Source organism: Chelonia mydas, chromosome 8 (assembly GCF_015237465.2).
Source record: "Chelonia mydas isolate rCheMyd1 chromosome 8, rCheMyd1.pri.v2, whole genome shotgun sequence".
Classification (NCBI taxonomy): Eukaryota; Metazoa; Chordata; order Testudines; family Cheloniidae; genus Chelonia; species Chelonia mydas.
In genome coordinates, this window is record NC_057854.1 from 3,751,642 (window position 1) to 3,772,183 (window position 20,542).

The window sequence follows — 20,542 nt, forward strand, 5'->3', positions numbered from 1 at the left end:
TGAGGATTGCCGAAGGCAGACTCGGCCGAAAGGGATCGCAAATAAAAAAAATAAATAGAAACCACTTTCTATAAATCACACCATGTCTCATTAGTTACAGTCTCACATGCGCCTTCTTGCTTTTATCAAGCCCAGCTTGAGTGGAAATAGCAGATTGCTGATTTCCTGTTTCATGCAGCTGGAGCTAGTCTTGCTCTGGCTGCAGTATCTGCATTATCAATTTATTGAACAGGAGTTGTTTTATCTTTACAGGGAAGGATTTTAAAAAAAAATCTAATAAGCACACATTTCCGTTGGAAACCCCAGTGTCATCAAATTTCCTGCAGATTTACAGGCGGGGAAAGCTGTGTTGGCTAAATCGGGGCTCAGAATGGAGTGAGTCCCAGGAGGAGGAATCAGTGCCATTCCTGTGCCAGGGGGGTTTTCTTTTATCAGAGCCTAAATGATTAATGTTTTGCACCAAAATGATTTCAAACTGAAAGGAAATACACTGAGGGCAGGGGAGTTCTGCCTCCATGGGGAGGCCTGCATCTTTTGTCACTGCAATCTCACCAGCCTTCTTGGAAACGACCTGCTCCGATACTGACCCACTCATCTGTTCAGAGCTGTAAAGAGCTGCTTGCTGAAGTGAAGAACTGAGGCAGAAGCAGCTTCTCCTCTAATTTACTATACTAACATCATTCTACAACACGGGCCGAACTAGACTGCTCTGGGTTTAAGCCCAAAATGGGCGTCAGTTAAACACTGCCAAATAAGTGTTACGTTATTTTGTGTCCATATATGGGACGGATCCAGAAGGGACTATACAATCTCCACAGAGCTGACTGCAAAGATTGCTTAAGTTATCCTCATGCAGGAGGGATGGCAGATGAACTAGAGCAGTGGCTCTCAACCTTTCCAGACAACTGTCTGTTCTCGGTGTTCTTAAATATCACTGTCTGTGATAAAAGGTGCCGACCGTCTTAGACCCCACACTCATTTGCAAGAAGGGCTCCTGATCTGGAACTCCCTGGGATTTGAGAGAGGCAGCATTTGTCCCTGCAATTTCCCTGTGACGATCGAAGTGGGCAAAACAGCCATTTGAGCTTACACGTTGTTTGTTCGCACAAAACAAATGCATATGAATCAGAGGCTGGAGCTACAAAACTGGCTCAATACTTTTGCAGGGTATTTATGTATTTGACTGAGTTTGCATGAGTTAGTGGACTGATCAAGGATCTTTTAAATTCTAATCCCCAGTAGTTCTACTGATTTACAGAATGGGCTTGGGCATAGGGACAAGGGAACTGCTATCCCAAAGACCATTATCAGAGGAAGGTGGAAAAATCCCCATAATAGATAATTATTGCATAAATGGCCAGAGAGGAAGTTCCTTTCTAACTCCAGACAACTAATGGCGGGTTTATATCCTGAAGCATGAGGATTTATACCTCTTTTATAGCTGAACCTGTTTTATGTAACTATGGATGTTCTAATTATCTACACAAATGTATAATAACTTTATTTCACTTCTCGATTCCTTTTCCCGTTTACACGGGGTCAGAGCTGCCCACGATTCTTTGCCATTCTTTCCTGCCCATGGCCCTGGTTTATAGGTCTTGGAGTTCCTGTACTTTTCTCTTCAAACTTCTCTTGGTAGAGTCTTTCCATCATATCCTCAGTCTTCTATGAAGACTGATGAAGTGGGCTGTAGCCCACGTATGCGCAAATAAATTTGTTAGTCTCTAAGGTGCCACAAGTACTCCTGTTCTTTTTTCAGTCTTTTATGTCCTTTCTTTTGATCCTTTTCCTCCCATGCTTTCTTTGCTGGCCATTCTTCTCCCATTTTTATCAAATGTCCAACTCACCTTAAACATGTGCTCTCCAGTCTATTACTGGGAGTCCCAAGTTCATCTTCCCTCTAATTTCTCCCATGCATACTCTGTTTAACCTCCACCTGCCTGCCAATCACCTCAATATATTATTTGCTACTACCTGTATCTTCTTTTCTTCCATGTCTCTATGATCCACCATTTCCAAACCATACAGCAGGCAGGGACAAACACCCGCAGCTCCCATATAAACATCTAATCCTTTTTTTAAAATCTTGCTTTTATATCTTGTGGCAGTGAGTTCCACAGGTCAGTTATGCATTGTATGAAAACAGGACCTCTACTCCCTCCCCTTTACACCACTGCTGCATTCAAACACAGTGACTCATCCAGGCTTACGGTCGGAGGAAGTTTATTGTCTGACCTAACAAAGTCTTAAGCAACTTGCACAGGGAGCAAACTATGGCATCAAACCACATTCTTTACCTGTGTGAAAGCATGTGGTTACATTCCTATACACAACTACTTTGTTCTTGTTTTCTCCAGGTGATACCTGTCATAATGCAAACTGTACACAAGTGCAGGTTTAGTTAATTTCCTACAGCTGCAAGTGCTGTACCATGATCAGTGGAAATGGAGTCAGAGGGGCCGTGTTTGCTGGAGTGACTGTTATCGAGGGACACCAGCAGAATAGGAAATGTGGGGAGTGACTCTGGAAGCAACTCAGCCACAGCGAAGGAGCCATGCACAGGGTTTAATAAAGTTCCATTTGTTCAACCTAACCTGCATTCAGCTTCATTCTTTGTGAATGAAACAGGTGCCCCAAGAAAAGCAGTGAGCCCAGGATGAGTCACAACAGAGCAGTTTCAAAGCTGTTCTCTTTTTCCCCACAAACCTTTCATGGATTTTCGCACAGACAAAAAAATACAGTTCCAAACACTCTGGATCAAATGCCTCTCAGGTGTAATTCCAGCAAAGCTGCTCAAAGAAGTTAAACGGATGAATATGGTACATTCGCCACAACAGAACTATGCACTGGCAAAAGATATTCCATCAGAGCACTTGGACCTCCAACATTATTATGAGTGCAATAAAGACCTCTTTTGTACTTTACATTAAGACACCCGGCCATAATGTAGCTGTTTTTACTTGTCCCCAGAGGTTCTATTCGGCGGCATTAAAGCCAAATTCTGTCCTCAATATATGCATGTAACACTGTCTAGGCTTTTATATAGTGCTCATCACCATGGTGAGCAAAGCAATGTGAATTTCCTATGCACAGCTGAGAACAGAATTTGGCTCAGACAATGCAGTTTTGAGCTACCAAGAAACCATACTTTCTCTATCAATGGTATCCCTCTAGCCATGCAGCACTCTCCCTTTCACCTGCTCCCCTCCCCTCAGCTCATTAACCCATTAGTATCATTAGCCAGAACCGTTTACAAAACCCCTTTCCAATTAACATGCATTGTTTATACCTGGGACAAACCATAGTACAAGCCTCCTCCACGAAGAATCTAGAAAGCAGCAATAAATTCCAGCCTCCAGCTTGCCTACCACAACTTGAACAATGAGAAGCAGATACAAGAGTGAAATATATCCCCAGATATTTTACTCCTATGTCTGTTTTCTACAACACTGTCTAGTTCATTCTCTGCTCATTGCACATCTGCTTGTATTCATAACTGTGAGGTGCATGGAGTGGTTTGGGGAAACAACTGATTCTTAGGGAACCTTTTATTTCTTTTTCAGTAACCCTTATTGGTGAGTTTCACTGTGATCAAAGGACATTATGCTCTTTAAAATACCCATCCTGATTCTGGCAAGTGTAAGGATATCTCTGTCTCCACAGTCAGAAAACTTAATCACTGATCTACTTTGTGCACTAACCTCTCTCTTCCTCCACAATCCTCTGAAATAAAATTTTGTCACAACTTTTTTTTTTTTTTTTTTGGTCAAAATATACCAATTTGTCAAAACCGAAACTTTTCATGGGAGGAGGTCGGTTTTGATGAATTTGTCAACTCAGAAAAAAAAAACATTTTAAAACATTTGAAATTGTCAAAACAAAACATTTTGAAATTTTCAGAATGAAGAATACTAACTGTCTGTTCAAAATTACTTTTTGGTTCAAAAACTAAGCTTATTAGAATTTTTAAAAAGTTTTTAAAAATTAAAATGGTCAAAATCAAAACAACCAGTTTCAAAATTATGAAAAGAAACTTTTTGAATGACCCAAACCAGGGTTGTTTTTTTTTTTGGGGGGGGGGGGGGGGAGGGAGGGGACAGTGGGGGAGTGAAGTTCCGTTTTCAGAAATTCCAAGATTTCAACTCTGTCCCAATTCGGAACAGGAATATTTGTTGATAGCTCAAAAATTTTCAAATCCCCCAAGCTCTATTTTGAAAACTCTTGATGTAAATGGACTCACTTAACACAGATTCATCTCTTGATAGTCTCTGGAATCCAGCTCCTCCTCCCTTCCAGCCATCTTATTTTAAAATCTTTAGTGCAAATGTAATTTCCATAGTAACTACAGGTGACCCCATCCTTCAAAGATGTGTTCACCTTGCTCAGTAAACTGCACAAGCCTTTGTTTTAAACCAATGTCTCTCTGCTGATGGACCAAATGAAAATCTGAACAAGGTCACATGAATCTTTTCTCTCCAGCTGCTACTCCAGAATCCACGTTGGACACAGCTGTTGCTAATGCAGCTACAGGTTGCTGCATTTCCTTCTATCTTGGGATGTCACCTTCTCCAGCAAATGCAATAGTTTATCCTCAGATGCTGCAGGAGTTTCAGTTTAAAAGAATATGTTTCAAGCCCTCCTGGTTGCAAAGGAAATCTTGAACACGTGACCTGGACATAACCTATGCACCGACATCTGCCTGAGTCTGCAGACAGCCTCCAGCAAAGAAAGAAGCAGCAGCTAGTACAGCCAGTGAGGAAGCTGCCATACCTCCCCCATAAATCCCCCCTCCCCCAAGTTCTGAAGCTAGGGAGTACATGGGTGTGTTGGTTGCCTCTCTGCGCTCGGTTAGACTGGCTCTTTCATGGTGTGATGCACCCCCAAAGCTGCCCAAAATTTGGCCAGTAGCTAATTCATTCAAAGCACAAATCCACTATCTACTTTACACCACTGCGTCTACCCATGGGTTCCTGACTATACAGCCTTGTTCTGGTTCAGCCTACAAAGCAGTTCTTCATTGGCGACACAGAGCGAGGCTCCGGCCAATCCCACACTGGGCTCGATCAGCTTTGGTGATCAACCTCATTTCGTCATTCAGAATGCCGTGGGTCACCGAAGGGAGAGGCCACTTGGCTACCGTATGTTGGGTCCTGCTGGCCAACAGGAAAAGCAGGCTCTGAGTCTATTTTCCTGAACTGCAGTTGACTCAGCCCCACGTTTGCCCCGTCCCTTTTGGTAACACAGTGCAATCTTACCCTCTCTTTTTAACCCTACTATATAGCATGGCTCAAAAGCTTCCTCAGCACATCAGACGTCAGCTTGGAGAGTGTCTGAGGCGAGGCAGGCTGAAGCTAGAAAAGAGCATGCCCTTCTGACATTTTCATCAGCCCTGGCAAACATGCCGTACCCTAACTTCCAGACACAAACACTGCATAGAAGGAGATGCTATCACGGCAGAGGAAAGCCTCCGGCTTTAATGCTGCAACGGAGGGGATGAGGGAGTAAAGCACAAATCTGGCAGTCTGCTAAACAGGGATATTATTTGTCATTAATGTGTCTTAGTTATTCTTGGAAAGAAGCTTAATCCTAAGAAAATGTACAGCTAGAACAGAAACACAAGTTAAATTAAAGTCTTTAGTTCTAATCTCCTCGACTGGGTTTTGTGTTCTCTAGTGTGCTTTATTTGGCTGGTGCTCTACCAAATACAGAAGCAAATATTGGAAAAGAGAAAAACATTGCTGAAAAATCATAAAGTGATGATTGGCATAGGATTACCTCCTGTTCTAACAATCTAGCTATATTATTTGGTGAATCCATAGCAGGAACACTTAGCAATAGCCAATCCCTACACCCCCCAAGCCCATCAAAAATGCTACTTTACATATGCATTTATTACCACTGCAGACAATGTGCTATGTATAATATCCACTGACTACATTTGGACTACAGTACTTTTTGTCTTGTCTTTTTGTTACACAGACACATGCTGATGCCCTTAAAATGCTCTCTTTGGCTGCACTCAGACTTGCCTTAGGAAAACAAAAGTTGGGAAACATTTGGTCAGTGTGTCTGCAAATCTCTGCACAAGCAGTGGCAAGAGTTGAATTGTCTGCAGGATTAGCATGAAAGAAAAGTTAGAAAGAAACTGACACCCCACCCAAAACTAGTGGGATTCTTTAGCAAACGTGCCACAATCACATATTCCCAAATTCTTCCTCTCTAAACCATTTGCTGAAAGGAAACAGCTTCTCCTGCACCAGAACAAAAGAACAGCAAATCAAACCAATTGTACAGAGAACGAACAATGTCCCTCTTACCTCTCAGTCGCCAGATGCAAAATATACAATCGTGGCGTGTGGTGGGGGTACACAAGAAGATGCACTGTTGCTTTCAGAACAGCACGAGGCCTATCCTGTGTTCAGAAGCTGCCCCTGTCAGATTTTCCAACAGCAGAATTGCAGCCAAGTCCCTGCCCATGCCTGAAGAATTTCCTGAACAGCATTCCCGTTCTTTTTCTAACTGCTTTGAAACTACACTCGGCCTGTACTTCAATAAGGCTTTGTCAGGCCAAGTTACAGCTACTGGTCTGGCTCCAGATATCAATTGAAAACACATGTGTTTTGCATTCAAGAACCCTTCCCCCCTGACACACCCCTGCACTGAGCCTGGGGCGGGGGGTAATGCATGTCTTTTGTTTGCAACTATAACGCAAGCCTTTTTGGCAACAAATTTGAACGTTAGAGTCATTTTCTGCACCAACTTTTCTTGAGACTGGTAGGTTTGGCAGCTAATATCTCTACTGTTTCTTAACGTTTTGCCGGTATCAATGGTCTTGGGCTGACCTAGGTTAGCAGGCAGCTTTCCCAGCACTAATAAAAGCAAAGGAAGATAGTGATTCAAATTTCAATTCTCCAGCACATTCCCCTTACCTTTGCCTCTGCCTCTCGTGAAATTTCAATTGCAAGAAAAGAAAGGATATTTTTATCCTCTCTAGATTCAGCTCAGCACATCAGAGCTGTGCCCTAATCTTGACATACACTCCTGTAGCTGCTTATACCAAAAATAATACAATTATTTTTCAAGCACTTTCATTCCTCTCTGCTCTCGAGCTGTGCTAAACCCTGAAAAATATTTAAAGCACTTTGGATCTCTTCTTCCAGGAAATTAACCTAACTGTGATCTTGGCTTAAACAAAAAGACATAATGTTGTACCTTTAATCAAAATGGGTCCCAGTTCTTAGTATCTGTAATAATTTCCAGATGACACCATAGGTCAACATAATGAACAAGGTTTTCTGTTGCTTTAGATGCCCTGTAATTGACACGTGCCTGTGAAGGAGGCTGGAGTAGATGTGGAAACATACATGGATGTCCCCCTCTTTCACCACTGTTAAGTCCCACCAAAGATGAAAAACAGCAGCAGAGTTGTCAAGGTAACAATACAGAAAAGAGACAGTTTAAAGAGAGAGAGTAATATTTTTTCCCTTCACATTCTCTTTCTAAACCATGTAGACCAGTTTCATCAGTTTATTCTTTTCTTTGAGTTACTGAGGCGCATAGTCCAGTGGGAGTGTTTATATGAGACATAAACACAGTCAAGAGTCAAAAGTATACAAACCTCGTAAGTGAGAGGCTTGTATACGGTCTGATCCAACGCCCATTGCAGTCAATGGTAAGTCCACTGACTTTAGTGGGCTTCGCATCAGGTCCACAGTTTTTAAACTAAGGGCTGAGGGAAAGCACACAGATGCAGAGGAGTACGTGGTTTGGACAGAGGCATTCCTTGGGGGGAGAGGGGGGATCTATTAATGGAGATTCTCTAGGTCCTAGTAAAGAGGAGAGGATAGAAGATGATAAAATACAAGTAGGATCTGATGAGAAACAATCAAATGACAAAAGTCCCATTCAATTACTTCATGTAATCGCAGACAGCTAAAAAGTGACAAGTTTTTGAAGTGCTTATTTACAAATGCTAGAAGTCTAAATAATAAGATGGGTGAACTAGAGTGCCTCGTATTAAATGAGGATATTGATATAACAGTAAGTAAGGAAGTGTTATTTACTCCTTCTCATAACACAAGAACTAGGGGTCACCAAATGAAATTAATAGGTAGCAGGTTTAAAACAAACAAAAGGAAGTATTTTTTCCACACAACGCCTTGCCAGAGGATGGAACGCCTTGCCAGAGGATGTTGTAAAAGCCAAGACTCTAACAGGATTCAAAAAAGAACTAGATAAGTTCATGGAGGATGGGCCCATCAATGGCTAGTAGCCAGGATAGGCAGGGATGGTGTCCCTAGCCTCTGTTTGCCAGAAGCTGGGAATGGGCAATGGGATGGATCACTTGATGATTACCTGGTCTGTTCATTCCCTCTGAAGTATCTGGCATTGGCCACTGTTGGAAGAAAGGACACTGGGCGAGGCTGACCTTTGGTCTGACCCAGTATGGCCGTTTTTATGTTCTTATAGAGACAGGCGTCGCACTCCCTCCTGATCAGGGTATCTCCAGGCTGCACAGTTCCTTGACTATACTGTGATTTTCCCAGCAAAACAGGTTGCCTAAGCAGGCTTCTCGTTCCTTCTCTTCAGAGACTAACAGCAGAATGATAGCCAGTGGTTATAAGTTACCACAGAGCACTTCCTATGCCAGTATATTTATTCGTAGGGTATAAACATTACAGAAAAAACATATTAAAAACAATAAAATAACCTACACGCATGCTACGAGGCTTACTGGAAATTGCCCCCAAAGTGTCTCCAGCATGGGCTCTGGCAGGCAAGCCCCTCAAGCACCCAAAGAGGTGTCTTTTGTGGTCACAAGTTCGTAACAGTCTCACTTGAGAACCAGCACACATATGAAAAGTTTAGTCCACCCTTTATATAGTCCCGGGGTCTTTGATCTGAAGTTTCCAGGAGTACATAATTAGCAGACAATGAGTCTCTCCGCAAGGCATAGTTTCCAAAGGCCTTCCAAGTACCTCCTCAGAAACTCACTTCCCAAATATTGTCCCCGTTTTTGTAACTTCCTAACATTTACATTAGTCAAATCCCGAGAAAAATTACAGATAATCCTGCATTAACACAGAAGCAATTGCATTTTTAATACAATGGACACCAAAGATGTTAAACCCAATTCAGTAAGGTTTAACTTAATTCCATAAAGCTTATCTTAATTTTGTAAGGTTGGTCCTGAGCATTGTCAGTCTGACATACCATAATTCCTAATTATAGCATATTTTCTGTGTGAATGGCACGATGGCAACTACACACATGGAGGGCTGACAGCACTAATATTGCCTCTTTTTTTTTCTTTTTTGGCAATGGTGTAATTAGTAGGCCAAGTGTATAAATATTGACATTAAAGCTGTGAGGCATCACACAAACCGCTCTGGTACTTAAGGGCACCTGAATGTGAACTGCATTCCCGGCTAACTATTTTGCCATCAAGAAACACATAAAAAGATCCTTGGAGCTCAGCCATTTTGCCGGAGTTGTTTTCATCCCTTCTCATTTGTACACATTATGTTTAAATGCTTTCAAGCCTCAGTACTGCGGCTTAAAGGCACTTAGGTTTATAATTATTGAGCCGTCCTTTGTACTGCTTCCAATGCTACCTAAGCTCTATGAACTGTGCAAGTATAAACTTGAGATTATATTGACATAATTATCTACATACCTACCAGTATGTCTCAATGCTGACAGGGCTTGGAGGACTCAAAGAACATTGGAGATCTTTGCAATCAATAATATCAAAGCTCCAGTTTCCTAGAAATCAGAGTTCAAAATGCGTCAGGATTTCCATTTTCTATGGCAAAGCTTCTCCGCCAGGCAATTCACAGAAGCTCTGGCTGCTGCACTCAAGTTATCCATGTAAGGTCCACAATACTGTGAGCTACTGACAGGGGGCGAGCTTATGCCACCCTTATTCATACTGGGTAGCACCTTGCTCCACAAGGCGTCTTTGGCTTCAATGGGACCATTTGTATATTAAGATGTTCCTCAGCGTAAGGCCAAAATCAGGCACAAAACTGGCTGTAAGCAGAACACAACAGGTTCATAATACTCGTAAAAGAGGAAAGGAAACAGGAAACTTTTCCTTAAAGTTTGTTGCATTTAAGCTTGACCTGTAGTCGGGCTCGCAGTGTTATCCAGTGGTAGCTGAAACCACGTTCTTCAATACGTGCCATTGATATAGACATACACAATTAATTCAGCTTAATGGCTAATACCTAGTTGCATTCCAGCACCACCACCACCCTGCCCCCTACACCCACAGCTCTTGTGCTATGACAATTTCAAGGAGTGAGATTTCCAATGTCTCACTGAGACATTCCAAAACTTTCATATAAAAACCACAAGGAAACAGAAAGAAAGCATCTGCCAGGTGAGCTACAGTGTGTATGCAACCGAGGTAGAGGAAGAAATCCGCAAAGCGTTTTTAAATTCTGAATTAGATAATTCAGCAATCTCTAGTTTTTTCCCATCCTCTGACTACTCATAAGTATTAACCCATTAACTATTTCAAAATATGAGAATAAGGAGAAAGGGTAATTTCTCACACATTTTATCTCAATTTTAATGTGTTCATAATCAGTGCAGGCTTGGGCCTTAGTTACAGATGTGTGACAATTATTCATACTTGAAAAATGAATTCATGCAGGACAAAAGTCTAGGATTGACGGGAGCCCTGTCTCTTTAAATTCAGAGGTAATGTAGATAGTGAGCTCTCTGATAAGTTAACTCCTTTGGCCAGGGATAGTAAACAAAAGAAAGGAGGTTACACTGGCACTGTGAAGCGACTTCTCCCAGCAGTGCTCAGGGGGGTGCGGACCTTTCTGGCCCTGTGATAGCCAGCAAAGCATTCAAGTATGTGCTTCACTTTAAGCACATGGGCAGCCCCACTGAATCTGGATATGCACCTGACATAAGATCCCTGTAACAGAATGCTAAACTGTATTATACTATTCAGCCTCTGGGTGGTGCTGTGTGTAACACACCTTAGTGTTAAAGCACCTTGGGGTACGTCTACACTGAGATAAAACACCCCGGCACTGAGTCTCAGAGCCCTGGTCAGCTGGGTTGGGCAATGGGGCTAACACCTGCAGGGTAGACGTTTGGGCTCGGGGTGGAGCCCGGGCTCTGAGACCCTCCCTGCCTTGCAGTGTCTCTCTCAAGGAAGGAAGCTCTGTTACCAGTCCATATCTGGTAACGAAGCCTGACCTGCGAGTAGCAGCCCTGCAACCTGCCGTGTACAAGGCATATGTGACAATCCCAGCCTTACCTATCCCCCGGCTTCAAAGCGTTCTGGATCTGATTTTGGCAATTTGTCCCCATCTGTAGTTAACACACAGCAGCAGGCTGACAGCTAAAGCGAGACAAGGTAAAAACGGGCCCACAGAATGAAGCATCTTAAAAGCAGTGCTGACAGTAACGCTGAGTTAGTCCAGTAGTCTGAGTGGCTTCTATAATGCGCTAAAATAACAGGCACTCCAGCAGAGCTATTCCGAGAGAAACAAAAACTGAAATCTTAAAAGAGGCCTTAAAAGGGGCAGATTCTGCCCTCGGTTACACCTCGGTAAATCCAGAGTAACTCCAATTAGCTCAACTTTCTTACTGGAGCCAATGGATTTCCCCCAGATTTAGACAGAAGCTGGCCCGGTATGCGGAGCGGTGAGGCTCTGAATGGCATGGTTTGCCCTAAGGACTGGGGACAACAATGTGAAAGTGGATCCGAAAGGTACAAATCCTCCCATCTCAGATCCGTGATGAAGCACCACCATCGTCTCACATTGGGCCAGCCCTGCTGACACAAAACAAGCACCACATTCCCAGGTGTTAGGCAGACAGAGATTTTGGACATTGGCACTCAGCCTTTGGAGAATTATCAGGTCATTGCCATTACTGCACTCCTGCTCCCACTGTCAGACAGGCATCCGAGGTGGATTAGAAGCCAAGAGAGGAGGCAGTGGGTATGGCGAGGTATGTCTACATTGCAATGAAAAGCCACGGCTGGCCTATATCAGCTGACTTGGGCTTGCGGAGCTATAAAATTGCAGTGTAAAGGTTTGGGCTTGGGCTGAAGCCTGGGTTATGGGACCCCACATGGGGGAGGGTCCCAGAGCCCAGGCTCCCGCCTGAGCCCGAAAGTCTATACCGCAATGTTACAGCCCCGCTGCCTGCACCAGTTGACACGGGCCATTCGCGAGTGTTTTATCGCAATGTAGACATACCCACCGAGTCTTCATTGCCGGCACTGAAAAGGGCTGGAGGCAGGGGAGATTTCTGACTCGGCTTCCCAGGTGTGACCTGCCAAAAACGTGGACAATGTTCAGTGTTACACATGCTGACCCAAACTACTTGTGTTAGGCAATTCTCCAGGCCCAGGACTTGTGAATTCCCTGAATTCATTTATAGATCATAGGTTCACTAATCAGAAAACCTCTGCATCATGTCTCACCAAGGCTATTTCCCCAGTATTTCCCCTGACTGCCCCTTCAGCCAAACACCGATTGTCATGCAATACACTCTGCCCCCACCAACCCACACCTGCTAATTAGTCTGATGATTTCCATCATTTGCAGGTTCTTCGTGGAAATAATTTAAGGCGTACAGACCAGCAGAGCTTGTTATTAGGTAATATGGAAAGTGTTCCTTTTCATTTCTCCGGCAACACTAATGTAATTACCCTGAATCATTCTCAGACTATGTAGGCTGTAATTTTCAAGGCAACATTACCATTAGAGAGTCCTGTTCCGTGAGATGGCATGGGGCTTTCTTACATTCTAGATGATATTCACCAATAGCATGAAATGTCTTCATTTACATTTTTAAACAGAGGGCATGTCTTCATACACAGACACAGAACCTTACCCACTCTTCCCCCTACTCTTAGCAGGGCTGTCATGAGAAATGCAAAAAAGAGACCTTCATGATTAATACTATATAGATGTAAGAGCAAATATTCTGTTGGCAAGGCCAATAATTATTCTTCTATTAAAGTCTTAATGTTCTCTGTATTTGTTACCCTTATGTGAGCACCCCTGGCCTTGTTCATTCACAAATCAGGTTAAATGCATGCAGCTGCTCTACAAGCTTCATTCTGATATACTGTCCTGATGAAGAAAAATCTCCACCTTGGCCTGGAATAATCAACTTTCAGGGGTGAAAGGTTCGGTTTCCCTGCTGGCTCCATCATGCTCCTCTTTCTGAGTACAGACATGTCGTGCTACCTAAATTTAATGCAGGTACAGTCGCTGGTCAAACTAGTTTCAGAGTAGCAGCCGTGTTAGTCTGTATCTGCACAAAGAAACTAGCAGTCTGTGTATAGCACAGTCATTTCCCTTCCACTCCTCATTATTTTTATTCTGTTGGGAAAGAAAGCTGGGCTTGTTTCTGTTACTCGCTGTACTTTTATTATATCATGGGATATGAGACCATCTGATGCAAGAGAATTTGGTTCTACAGAGCACTCTTCGTAAGCAGCATCTCTGTATTTTTACAAAGCAATTAATGAGATATTGGTAGAACAGTAACTAGACAGACAATCTGTTACCCACAAACCACCTCGGATGCTGCCATCTAGTTTAATGAGCTGGGCTACCTCATCCTGGATGCCAGGACTTGCAGATAATACCATGGAATCTTTCACTGCCTTCTTGACAGCTCCTTGAGATGAGCAGAACTGACCATGGTGCAGTGTGTCGAGTGGAAAGGGGAGCACTCTGCTAAATGAGCATCGGCATCCCCCAAACCCTCTTCCCGCTGCAGTGTCAGCCACGGGCCATGAGGTCAGTACCCCGCCAGGTGTGGGGTTTGTAATCCAGACCCTGCGGCAAGGAGATGACAGTGCAACTAATTGAGTTACATGCACCCTTTGGCCAAATGTTGCAGATTCTTCCTCTCTGCAGCCACCCTGCAACTCATCAGTAAGAGGAGATTAGACACCTGCAATGGTACATAGCACATCTCATGGCTCTATATGCGTATAGAGGAAGGGGGGGGGGGGATACTGTTGTGCCTGTCAAGATAATATATCAAGTCTCAGTAAAAAGAGACTGAGAGAAAAAGCTTAAAAGGGTGGTTGACATGATCATTGAACTAGACCAATGTTCCCTGGGAACCAGTGGAGAACAAGAGGCAATGATCTGAGAAACCTTTTGATGACTGGCTGAGAGGAAATCTTGCCTGGTCTCAATGACTCCAGAGCTCTCAATAGGGGTAAGGGATATATTTTCAGGGTGTTTACCTTGAAGTTCATGGAGACACCACTGGGCAAAAATTCCAGAATCTCACCGATCCTTACAGATCTGCATCAGATCTGTTGATCCCTGAATCTGTGTTTGAAATCCAACCAAATGGAGGAGTGTTTTCCACTGGCACAATGTCTGATAGCATGGAAACCACTTGACTGGAGAATCCTTTTCTCTTCCACTGTAACTGTTGCTTCTCAAATTCCAGGCAGATAAATTTTGCCTTCTAGGTTCTGAATGACCTACTGGCGCCTGAGTTAATGGATCTTTTCTGTGTGGCAGAACCTAAGCAGTTCTGTCAATTGGGACAAGTCTAGAAAGTCCAGCAACAATGGCTTCCTTGTCCAGAATAGGACAATGAGAAAATTTGTGCCGGGTCCCATCTGATCTTTTGCAAAGTTCTGGCTGAGACAGAGTCAGAAAGGCAGTCTTTTGGGTCTGCTAGGAATAGAAAGTCCAGAGGGCTTCTGAAAAGAGACCCTTGAGACGGGCAAAGAAGATGCGTGTCTTGTGAATGATCTGGGGGTTCAAAGAGAGTCTATCTTCAGTTATGCAAATCTTTCTGTTAAGAGGGGGGGATGCTATTGGATTGAGGCTCCAGTCTACTGCCGCTGAGTTTCCCTTGATGTGGAGGGCGTGCAGCGATGGAAGCTCTCTCCCCCTACCAACCTGGGGAGGGGATTGAGCTTTCCTGGAGTGGAGGATCAACCAGGACCCTCCCTGCCTCTGGAGATCTACCACAGCAACCAGACGCTTTGCCCCAATTCAAAGACAGTATCTTTCTTTGTTTAAAAGTTATAAATAAAGCTGCCACAGCTCTTCCAGCCCACCGCACCAGACCGCTGCAGACCTTAGTTCCAGTGTGACACATGTTACCCAGGGTTATACAGATATAGTGTTATGGCAATGAGCTCCGGACCCTTCCCAGGCAGAGGTGGAGGGAAAAAACTGTCTAGCTCATCAGCTGGAGGGGCTTAGGGCCAGGTTTTTAAAAAGGTATTCTGGCACCTGACTCCCATTGAAATCAATGGGAGTTAGGCACCTAAATACCTTTAAAAATTTGACCCTTAGTCTTCACTCCAGTGATGGACAGGTCTGGTACTGCCTCCAAATTTCTGTGTTAACTAAAGACCCATGGTAAGGATCAATGGATCTGCATATGAAGAAGAATATATGGTTTCAAAACAATAGTTAAAGGGGGATGTGTGTATTCCCTTCTCTTCCTCTAAAGATTTAAGATTCAATTCACTATTCAGTCCTTGTAATTTTCTTTTTCTTCTAAACTTCTTTCTCGTAGGAGAGCCTATAATTATAATCATGGATTGTCTAAGAGCACAGTGGTTCACACTCCAGCAACCTTCTCCCATACGAGACTGCTGAAATCTTTATTATGGTTGTCAAGGTTCCTCCCCCATTCTGAACTCTAGGGTACACATGTGGGGACCTGCATGAAAGACTCCCTAAGCTTATTCTTACCAGTTTAGGTTAAAAACTTCCTCAAGGTACAAACTTTGCCTTGTCCTTGAACCCTATGATGCCACCACCAAGCGTGTTAAACAAAGAACAGGGAAAGAGCCCACTTGGAGACGTCTTCCCCCCCAAAATATCCCCCCAAGCCCTACACCCCCTTTCCTGGGGAAGGTTTGATAAAAATCCTCACCAATTTGCATAGGTGAACACAGACCTAAACCCTTGGATCTTAAGAACAATGAAAAAGCAATCAGGATCTTAAATGAAGAATTTTAATTAAAGAAAAAGTAAAAGAATCACCTCTGTAAAATCAGGATGGTAAATACCTTACAGGGTAATCAGATTCAAAACAAAGAGACTCCCTCTAGGCAAAACCTTAAGTTACAAAAAGACACAAAAACAGGAATATACTTTCCATTCAGCACAGCTTATTTACCAGCCATTTAAACAAAAGGAAATCTAATGCATTTCTAGCTAGATTACTTACTAACAAGTTCTAATACTCCATTCCTGTTCTGTTCCCGGTAAAAGCATCACACAGACAGACAGACAGACCCTTTGTTCCCCCCCTGCCCTCCAGCTTTGAAAGTATCTTGTCTCCTCATTGGTCATTTTGGTCAGGTGCCAGCAAGGTTATCTTAGCTTCTTAACCCTTTACAGGTGAAGGGGTTTTGTCTCTGGCCAGGAGGGATTTTATAGTTCTGTACACAGAAAGGTGGTTACCCTTCCCTTTATATTTATGACAATGGTCCTGGAAGCACAGATGCACTTTAATTCCTTAACAAACTACTGTGGATAAATGAAAAGTTCATCTTTACGGCTGGGCTTTATTCCTGCTGTAACCAAATGCACAATACAGGTGGAAACCTCTCCAGGTTTGGCTGCTTTGGAATTTTCATCACTGCCAAAAAAAGTATCCTGATGTGAACAGCAGTGATGCATGTCATGCCCCGCCCTTAATGCTAAAAATAATCCCCATACACTCCAAATACTCTCCAATGGGAGCAATATATTAGGAAAAGGCAAGCAGGGCTGAGGGATAGTTGAAGCACTGGCTCTTCCACCCAAGCACTCTTGTTGGGGAGAGTAGCAGGCGCAAAGGCAAGTAAGCTGTTCCTTTTCAAGAGCTAACAGTAATTTACCTTCAGTATAACAGGGAGCAATGTCTCCTAGGACTTCCCTTGGGCTGGTACCACTTACATACCACCCCTTGGTATGTAAAATCTAAAATCACAATCTAGCCCTAAGAGATATTGCATTTTTAACCTGGTAGTTAAAAGTCCTTCACGGCATCCTCTAATCATTCGGCAATGCCTGTCCACCTCATGCCACATCGCTTAAATGGTACGGTGGCATGGGAGTAAACTTCCCCCACACTTAGAAATAAGGAAGTAAGATGCAGTTATATTCCAAAGTGTTAAATTAAATCCCTTTCCCACTAAACCTCTTGCCAAATACAAAGTTAATCTAATGAATGGCTTAACGGTTTTGCATCATTCTGCCTTACAGAAGATATGCACAAATGAAATCAATGCGGGACATTTATTCACTATTGCTTATGAAACATTTTTTAAAGGATGCTGAAATTTAAGTAACAGGTAACCTACTGAGCAGTCACGATGCCCTGTAACATCTGCAGCAGCAGCCTACTGCCCGAGAAGGCCAGAGGTTGAGAGTTTCTCAATAGAGTAGTAAATGAGTATCTGAACTACTGGCCTGAAATAGCACTGGCCTGTTCTCACCTCAGCCTCACTGAACAGTCTCACTTAACTATCACTCTGGCTATTCATCATCACAGAAATAAAAAAACAAAACAGCACGACCTTGACTGCAGAACTCCCCATCCGCACAACCACAGAGAGGTTAAATCCATTCACTGTAACAAAACAGCACAGGGTTACACTGCCCTCACAGAAATCACGCAGGCTTTTAGGGCTTCCAAAGAAAAGAAGTGGCGTGTGCAGGGAAAACCACACTGAGTATTTTCTGGAACACTGCCAGAATTTTGCTGGTTTTTTATCTGACACAAACTATCTCCCCGTCTCGTGCCCCCCCGTTCACGTACCTGGATTTATTATTCTACTGCAGAAACTCCACTGCAAATCTTTCAAAGGTTAACAGGCCTGTCCTGAAAGGATAAGAACCAACCTTGCTACAGTCAGAATATTAATGCCCTATATTACCCCAAGTGTGCTATTTTTATAATAGTTAGCAGCCTGCAATCACCAGCATCTCAGTAACTGTGTAAGATATGACAGGGGCCACAGAAAGGAACAATAACACAGTTGTAGAGCAGCCAAATGGACATTAATGACGGAAGGAGGAGTGCTAGGCAGAGATGGGCTCCACCTAACAAAGAGAGGGAAGAGCATCTTCGCAAGCAGGCTGGCTAACCTAGTGAGGAGGGCTTTAAACTAGGTTCACCGGGAGAAGGAGATCAAAGCCCTGAGGTAAGTGGGGACGTGGGATACCGGGAGGAAGCATGAGCAGGAGCGCGCGAGAGGGGAGGGCTCCTGCCTCATACTGAGAAAGAGGGACGATCAGCGAGTTATCTCAAGTGCCTATACACAAATGCAAGAAGCCTGGGAAACAAGCAGGGAGAACTGGAAGCTCTGGCACAGTCAAGGAATTATGATGTGACTGGAATAACAGAGACTTGATGGGATAACTCACATGACTGGAGTACTGTCATGGATGGATATAAACTGTTCAGGAAGGACAGGCAGGGCATAAAAAATGGGAGAGTTGCATTGTATGTAAGAGAGCAGTATGACTGCTCAGACCTCCGGTATGAAACTGCAGAAAAACCTGACAGTCTTTGGATTAAGTTTAGAAGTGTGAGCAACAAGGGTGATGTCGTGGTGGGAGTCTGCTATAGACCACCGGACCAGGGGGATGAGGTGGACGAGGCTTTCTTCTGGCAACTAATGGAAGTGACTAGATCGCAGGCCCTGGTTCTCATGGAAGACTTCAATCACCCTGCTATCTGCTGGGAGAGCAATACAGCGGTGCACAGACAATCCAGGAAGTTCTTGGAAAGTGTTGGAGACAATTTCCTGGTGGAAGTGCTGGAGGAACCAACTAGGGGCAGAGCTCTTCTTGACCTGCTGCTCACAAACCGGGAAGAATTAGTAGGGGAAGCAAAAGTGGATGGGAACCTGGGAGGCAGTGACCATGTGATGGTCGAGTTCAGGATCCTGACACAAGGAAGAAAGGAGAGCAGCAGAATACAGACCCTGGACTTCAGAAAAGCAGACTTTGACTCCCTCAGGGAACTGATGGGCAGGATCCCCTGGGAGAATAACATGAGGGGAAAAGGAGTCCAGGAGAGCTGGCTGTATTTTAAAGAATCCTTATTGAGGTTACAGGGACAAACCATCCCGATGTGTAGAAAGAATAGTAAATATGGCAGGCAACCAGCTTGGCTTAAGAGCGAAATCCTTGCTGATCTTAAACACAAAAAAGAAGCTCACAAGAAGTGGAAGATTGGACAAATGACCAGGGAAGAGTATAAAAATATTGCTCGGGCATGCAGGAGTGAAATCAGGAAGGCCAAATCACACCTGGAGTTGCAGCTAGCAAGAGATGTTAAGAGCAACAAGAAGGGTTTCTTCAGGTGTGTTAGCAACAAGAAGAAAGTCAAGGAAAGTGTGGGCCCCTTACTGAATGAGGGAGGCAACCCAGTGACACAGGATGTGGAAAAAGCTAATGTACTCAATGCTTTTTTTGCCTCTGTCTTCACGAACAAGGTCAGCTCCCAGACTGCTGCGCTGGGCAGCACAGCATGGGGAGCAGGTGACCAGCCCTCTGTGGAGAAAGAAGTGGTTCGGGACTATTTATAAAAGCTGGACGAACACAAGTCCATGGGGTCGGATGCGCTGCATCCGAGAGTGCTAAAGGAGTTGACGGATGTGATTTCAGAGCCACTGGCCATTATCTCTGAAAACTCATGGCAATCGGGGGAGGTCCCGGACGACTGGAAAAAGGCCAATGTAGTGCCCATCTTTAAAAAAAGGGAAGGAGGAGGATCTGGGGAACTACAGGCCAGTGAGCCTCACCTCAGTCCCTGGAAAAATCAGGGAGCAGGTCCTCAAGGAATCAGTTCTGAAGCACTTAGAGGAGAGGAAAGTGTCCAGGAATAGTCAGCATGGAGTCACCAAGGGCAAGTCATGCCTGACTAATCTAATTGCCTTCTACAATGAGAAAACTGGCTCTGTGGATGAGGGGAAAACAGTGGACGTGTTATTCCTTGACTTTAGCAAAGCTTTTGACACAGTCTCCCACAGTATTCTTGACAGCAAGTTAAAGTATGGGCTGGATGAATGGACTATAAGGTGGATAGAAAGCTGGCTAGATTGTCAGGCTCAACGGGTAGTGATCAATGGCTCCATGTGGAGTGCCCCAAGGGTCAGTCCTCGGGCCGGTTTTGTTCAATATCTTCATTAATGATCTGGAGGATGGAGTGGATTGCACCCTCAGCAAGTTTGCAGATGACACTAAGTTAGGAGGATAGGTAGATACGCTGGAGGGTAGGGATAGGATACAGAGGGCCCTCGACAAATTAGAGGATTGGGCCAAAAGAAATCTGATGAGGTTCAACAAGGACAAGTGCAGAGTCCTGCACTTAGGATGGAAGAATCCCATGCACCACTACAGACTAGGGACCAAATGGGTAGGCAGCAGTTCTGCAAAAAAGGACCTAGGGGTTACAGTGGACGAGAAGCTGGATTATGAGTCAACAGTGTGCCCTTGTTGCCAAGAAGGCCAATGGCATTTTGGGATGAATAAGTAGGGGCATTGCCAGCAGATCGAGGGACGTGATC

The 20,542-nt window shown here is 44.0% G+C and overlaps 1 protein-coding gene across 4 annotated transcripts in view; it reads right to left on the minus strand.

The window, feature by feature from the left end:
* The window catches only part of SGCD (sarcoglycan delta), a 498,497-nt gene that overhangs the window by 200,555 nt on the left and 277,400 nt on the right, over positions 1–20,542 (minus strand). For 2 of the 4 annotated variants that reach the window (XM_037906781.1, XM_027820892.2), the window contains exon 1: positions 6,318–6,576. The exons of 1 other annotated variant lie outside the window; for it this stretch is intronic. The gene's annotated coding sequence lies outside the window, so the exon portion shown is untranslated. Of the gene's footprint in view, positions 1–3,701; positions 3,706–6,317; positions 6,577–20,542 lie in introns of those variants that run through there. One more of the 4 variants, XM_043553161.1, reaches the window with a different exon arrangement.